The following is a 6031-nucleotide window of genomic DNA, read 5'->3' on the forward strand; positions in this document are numbered from 1 at the left end:
TAGGGGGAAATGCCCGACCAAAATTTTTTTTCCCCCGGCCCGGGAGCTTACCGCGGAGGTCCCGGCGCTAAGCCCCGGGCCGAGCGAAGTTTTCTTACCCCAGAGCCCTGCAAAAGCCCCGAATCACAGCGATAAAATCTATGAATAAAGCCCCAAACCGGATTTGAACCCCGGCGGGGTTGGGCCGGGGCCCGTGGCCAACTCGATCGAGCCCGAGTCGACGCCCGACCTAGCGAAGTAGGGGGAAACGCGTTTAAACACTCCCAACATACAGGGCCCTAAGGGGAAGGCCCCCCGGGAAGTTCAAAACCGGGGGCAATGGGGGGTCCCAGTGCGATCATGGGTGGGGTTTATTTCATTCAAATTCCTCCGAAGGAAAGCCTCGACCAAAAGTTTTCCCTGGGCCCCGAGGGTTCCCGCGGACGCCCGCGCTAGACCCTTTCCCGGGCCGTACGAGAGTTCTTCCCCCCCAGGACGCCCCGGCGGTAAAGCCCCAAAATCGACGAGGCATAAAACGTATAATAAACTCCCAACCGGGGATTAAACCCCGCAGGTTGGCCCCTGGCCAACTCGTCGGCCGATCGCGATCGCCCGCTCAGCGAAGAGGGGGAACCTTTAACACTCCGCCCAACAGTACAGGGCCCAACGGAAGGGCCCCTTAAAAACCCGGGTCGCAATGGGGGGTCCCGGGTGCGACATAGGGTGGGTTTTTTTCTTTCAAATTCGCTCCGGGGAAAAATGCCCGCCCAAAATTTTTTTTCCCCCCCTCGGGGGCCTTACCGGGGGAGCGCCCCCGGCGCTAAGTCCTTCTCGCCGACGAACTTTTTACCCCGGGGACCCCTTCGGTAAAGCCTCGAACGACGAGGCATAAAATCGTATGAAAAGCCCCCAACCGGGGGTTTTGAACCCCGGCATTTTTTGGCCACCCGGGGCCCAACCTGTAAATATGCGCGAACGGGGACGAACCCAGCCTTTTAAAAATTAATTTTTAGATAATATTATTAAAATAATAATTATTATTAAAAATTAATTATTTATTATTTTTTTAATTATTTTATTATGTGGGGAGGATAAAGGGGCTTTTTATCGAGTATAAAATAGGCGCCGACCAGCAATCGTGCTCAAACCTTTAAAACGCTCTACACCAAACAGCAACATTTTACGTCAGAGGGGGACACACAGGGGGAAAAAACCCCCCCAACCCGCCTTTTACAAAACGAAAAAAACCCTACAGTCCCCCTTGCGCCCCCCTGGCCCGCTTTTAAAGCCCCCCGCAACCTAAACCAAACACCAAGGGGGCCTAAAGGCCTTTTTTTTCCTCTTTTCAAAAGCGGGTTTTTTTATAAACCCCCGGGTCCTAAACCTTCCAACCGGCAACCCCCCAAAAAAATCTAACGGCGGGAGCGGGACACACAGGCCGGGGAAAAACACTACCCCGGGCCGGATCTTTTTTCATCGATAGGGGGAAAATGCAAAAAACCCCTTTCTATCGATATCATAGCGCCGACCGGGCAATCGGCCAAAGCGCTTTAAACGCTCTACAGCCAACAGCACATTTACGGCAAGGGGAACACAACAAAAACACTACTCAGGGGCCATATTCTTTTTACTTGTTTCGGGAGGAAATCGAGAAAAAAACCCTTTTCACGGTCCCCCAAACAGGGCGCCGGCCAGGCAACGGCTCAAACGTTTTACAACGCGTCTACACCAACAAAAACATTTCCGTGCGGGGGGACACGACAGACGGAAAAACACTACTCACGGCCAGGTATTCTTTTTAATCTGATTAGGGGGAAAAATGCAGAAAGAACCTTTCCTATGAGTACTCAACATGCCCACCCAGCAATCGTGCCAAAGCGCTTTACAACCCCTACGCCAAACAACACCAAACTGCAAGCGGACACACAAACAGAACAGAAAACACTACTTACATTTTCCCCTTCTATAGGGTAAAGCGACACAAAGTTGAGATACCGACGACGAATTTTAAAAATGCATTGGCAATTCCGCTTCCCAAACCTATTAAGGAAGAAAAAAAAACAAAAAAAAAAATCCCCCCAAATTTTTAAAAAAATAATTAATTTTTAAAAAAGACATTTTGCAATTTCGCCGCAAAAGGCAAAAGGAATGAAAAAAAAAAAAAAAAAAAAAGAAAAAGGAGAGGGAGAAAGAAGAGAAGAAGGAGAGAAGAGAGGGAGAAGAGAGAGGAAGAAAAGCCCCAATGCAACATAGCCACGCACAATCTACAAAATGCATTTGGGCAATTGCCTTCGAGGGGTCAATTCAATGAGTCCCCAAAATTTTTTAAAAAAAAAAAAAAAATTAAGCGCAAAACAAAAACTAAGCAGCGCCCAATTTGTTTAAAATATTTTTGGAAATTCCCCTTCCAAACCATTAAGGGACGCAAAAAAAAAAAAGAAAAAATTATAAAAAAAAAAAAAAGGAAAAAAAAAAAAAAAACAGGGAACCCCTTCGCAAACCATTAAGGGAAAAAAATAAAATCTTGGCGAATTCCGCTTCGCAAACCCTGTTAAAGGACAAAAAAAATGCTTTGGGCAATTCCCTTCTCAGAAGTCTTTTAAAGGGGACGAATAAAATGCATTGGGCAAATTTTCCCTTTCGCAAAGCCTGAAAAGGACAAAAAAAAATGCTTGGCAATTTCCGCTTCGCAGAACCCCTTTTAAGGGACTAAAAAATCATTTGGGCGAATTCCGTTTCTAGAACCTAAAAAGGGGGACAATGGCAAACCCGTTCTCAAATCTTTTAAGGACAAAATAAAATGCAGTTGGCAAATTTCCCCGTTTCGCAAAAGCCGGGTAAAACAAAAAAAATGCATTGGCAATTCCGCTTCGCAAACCTATAAGGGCTAAAAAAAAGCATTGGCGAATTCCTTCCAGAACCGGGGAAAAGGACAAAATAAAATCAGTTGCGAATTTCCCCTTGCAGAAGCCTTTTAAGGGGACAAATAAAATGCATTTGGCAATTCCCCCTTTCTAAGAAGATTGACAAGGGGGAACCCCTCCAAATCTATTGGGACAAAAAAAAGCATTTGGCGACCGCCGCGAACCACTGGGGCTACGGGAAGGGAAAAAACAAATTAAAAAAAAAAAAAAAAAAAAAAAAAATCAGTTGGCAAATTCAACTTTGAGAAGCAAAAAGGAAAACAAAAAGGGCCTCGGGACGATTAGTGCCTCTCGGTTAGTCCCCTCTGAGGACTATCCCGGACGGATTACCTCTGCGAATGCCTCTGGCATGAGAGAAAAAAAAACCCCCAATTCTAGAGAAAAAACTTTAAGAATAAAGTAAAAAATAAATGTTTTTTAATGTAAACACTCTCGCACCCGCCCCGCCGCGCGCCGCACCGCCCCCACCAGCAAGAAAGGATCGAAGGCGGGCCGACGGGCCCGGGGCCGTGCCGTGGGGGGAAAGGGGCCGAAAAAAACCCTCGGGGGAAAAATCCACGTCCGGGGCTTAGTCTCAGGGATCGCCGTCCGGACACTCAACGCTTACAACACCCCGACGGAATACATTGGTCCCACGCATTTTTTTGGCCCCCTAACGCGGGAGATCCCACCCAACCCCCGCGCGACGAGCGGGCCGGCACGGCACAAACCGACAACCCAGGGTTGCCGGGTTAATTTTCCCCCGCCAGGGGCCCACAAGTCACCCTTCTCACCGGGGGGTTCCGACTTAAGGTTCAGTCACTCCCCGGCGTACCTGGCCCCATCGGCCCCGAGCCGACGCGCGAACCAAGGGCCGAACTCACCGTTCTCTCGTACGAGGGAAGAAAACCGTGGGAAGGGCGCTTTACATAGGATAAAAAAACCTTCTCACACGGTCTAAAACCCCGCCACGTTCCCTGTTGGGGGGTGAACAACCGACACTTGGGGGAATTCTCTTTTGCAATGTAGGAAGACCGACATCGAAAGGGTCAATCAGCGCCGTCGCTATGAACGCTTGGCCGCCCAAGCCAGTTCCCTGTGGTAACTTTTCTGCACCCCTCGCTGAAACCTCCCAAAGTCGAAAGGGTCGATAGGCCACCTTTTTACGGGATATTCGACTGAAAACCTGGGCAAGCATTTGCCCTTTTTCTCTACGCAGGTTTCCCTCCTCGCGGCCCGCCCCTTGGGGCACCTTCGCGCGCTTTAGAAAATGTACCGCCCCCCTCAAAAATCCCCGTCCGAGGCTTCCCCGGCGGGGCGCGTCGCCGTCGGACCGCGTCGGGGAGTCGGTGGACCCCCGACCCCACCGACGGCGGCTTTACGCTGACCTCGTACGGGGCCCCCTACCTGCAAAAGGCCCGAGTCCCCACTCCGTCGGGAATGGGTCCCGCGGGGTACGGTATTTCACTGTCGCCCCCGAAGACGCACCGCCTAGCTCCCCCCCCACGCTCCTCCACAAGCGACTAGATCAAGCTCGACGGGGTCTTTTTTCCCCCTGTTTCACCAAGCCCTTCCCTTGGGCTTGATTTCCCCGGGGGCGTAGATAGGGACAGGGAACTCTTTAATTTTTCCGTTCGGCGCGCCAAATTTAACGACAGCTTGGCTACCTTAAAAGTCATATTTACCCCCCCGCCGTTTACCCGCGTTTTATGCAATCTCTTCACTTTGACATTCTAGCACTGGCAGAAACACGTCCCGAAAAAACCTTTTCAGGCTTCGAACCTCTTTTTTAATTAACATGGGATTCCCCCGCCGTGACAGTTCTGAGACAGCGGAGGGGAGGTCGCGTCGGTTGTCCCCGGGGCAGCCAACGCCCCCGCAAAGGGGGCTCACCCGAGCGAGGCCGCTGGGCCCGGGGGCCCCCCCGGTTTCCGGCACGTCTCTCCCCCCCGGAGGGCCCTCGGGTCTGCGGTTCTGCCCGCTTCCTCCCCACCCAAACCCCCCGGCCCCAGACCCAAACCTTCTCCCGAAGTTACGATCCATTTTCCCGTTTTTCCCTTCCACATACTCCGTGGACCAAGCTGCAAACCCAAGGAGACCCGGGGGGGGGGCGGGGGGGGGGACATAAATACGGCCGGGCAGGAGATGACTCCCCTCGAGGGGTTTTCAGGGACCGCCGTGACGCTCCGGACCAGCCTTTTTTCGGACGCTTTCGGCCTGGCCAGCCCCCTTTCCCGGGCGACCCGATTCCCGGGCGAAACCCAAATTAAAAAAAGACGACGGCCTCCCCGGCCCACGGCAGCGTTCCCCCCTTCTGTCGCGTCGCCGCGGGGCCCCCCCCCCGCCGGGAAAGGTTTTCCCACCGAGGGGGGGCCCTTTTTCCGCCCCCCCGGGTTCCGAGCGAACCTTTAAAGGATTCCTTTCGGCGGTCGCAGGGTGACTACAGGCCAGGCGCGGCGCCCGTTTTTGGCCGCCCGCCCCGCGTGTTTTTTGTACCCGCTTCACAAGGGACTAACCCCCCCCTTAGGACCGACTCACCCCCGTACATCACTGTCCCGCGAACCCTTCCCCACTTCGGGGTTGAAAAATTCTCCGTTTAATATTTTTGCTACTACCACCAAGACTTCACCCGCGGCGGCTCCGAACGGGGCGCTCCCGGACTTTCACGCCACCCCGGCCACCTCCACTTCCCCCCCGGCCCGCCCGGGGGGGGGGTCCACCCCTCCCCCCGCGGGCGGCCCGGGGGGTCCGAGTCGCCCATCCTTTTCGGGCGGGGCTTCGGCAGGAGTTTTTACACACTCCTTGGCGGGTTCCGACTTCCGGGCCACCGCCCTGCTTCAGACCCACCCACACCTTTTACTTTCCCGGAGCGTCCCCGCGTTGGGCACCACAACCGGGCGTTCGGTTTTATCCCCCAGCGCCCTTCTCTTACCAAAAAAGGCCCCCCTCGGGACCCTGATTCAGGCCCGGCCCGGGGGGAGGGGGCCCTGGGCCTCACCCGTTTTAAAGTTTTTAGATAGGGCGGGCGTTTCGCCCCCGATGCCCCCCAACCTTCGCTTTACCCAGTAAAAACGTTCCCCGGCACCGGCTATCCTGAGGGGAAAATTCGGAGGGAACCCCTACAAGGTTCGTTTGGGCTTTCGCCCCCC

At 53.6% G+C, this 6031-nt stretch overlaps 1 pseudogene; it reads right to left on the reverse strand.

Moving 5' to 3' along the window:
* Window positions 1-3450: 3450 nt before the first annotated feature.
* On the reverse strand, window positions 3451-6031 carry LOC144961944 (large subunit ribosomal RNA; annotated as a pseudogene; the record flags this gene model as incomplete).

The sequence above is a fragment of the Berghia stephanieae genome, unplaced genomic scaffold (genome assembly GCF_034508935.2).
Source record: "Berghia stephanieae isolate SIO BIC M18660-M18661 unplaced genomic scaffold, UCSD_Bste_1.3 scaffold5076, whole genome shotgun sequence".
Taxonomy (NCBI): domain Eukaryota; kingdom Metazoa; phylum Mollusca; class Gastropoda; order Nudibranchia; family Aeolidiidae; genus Berghia; species Berghia stephanieae.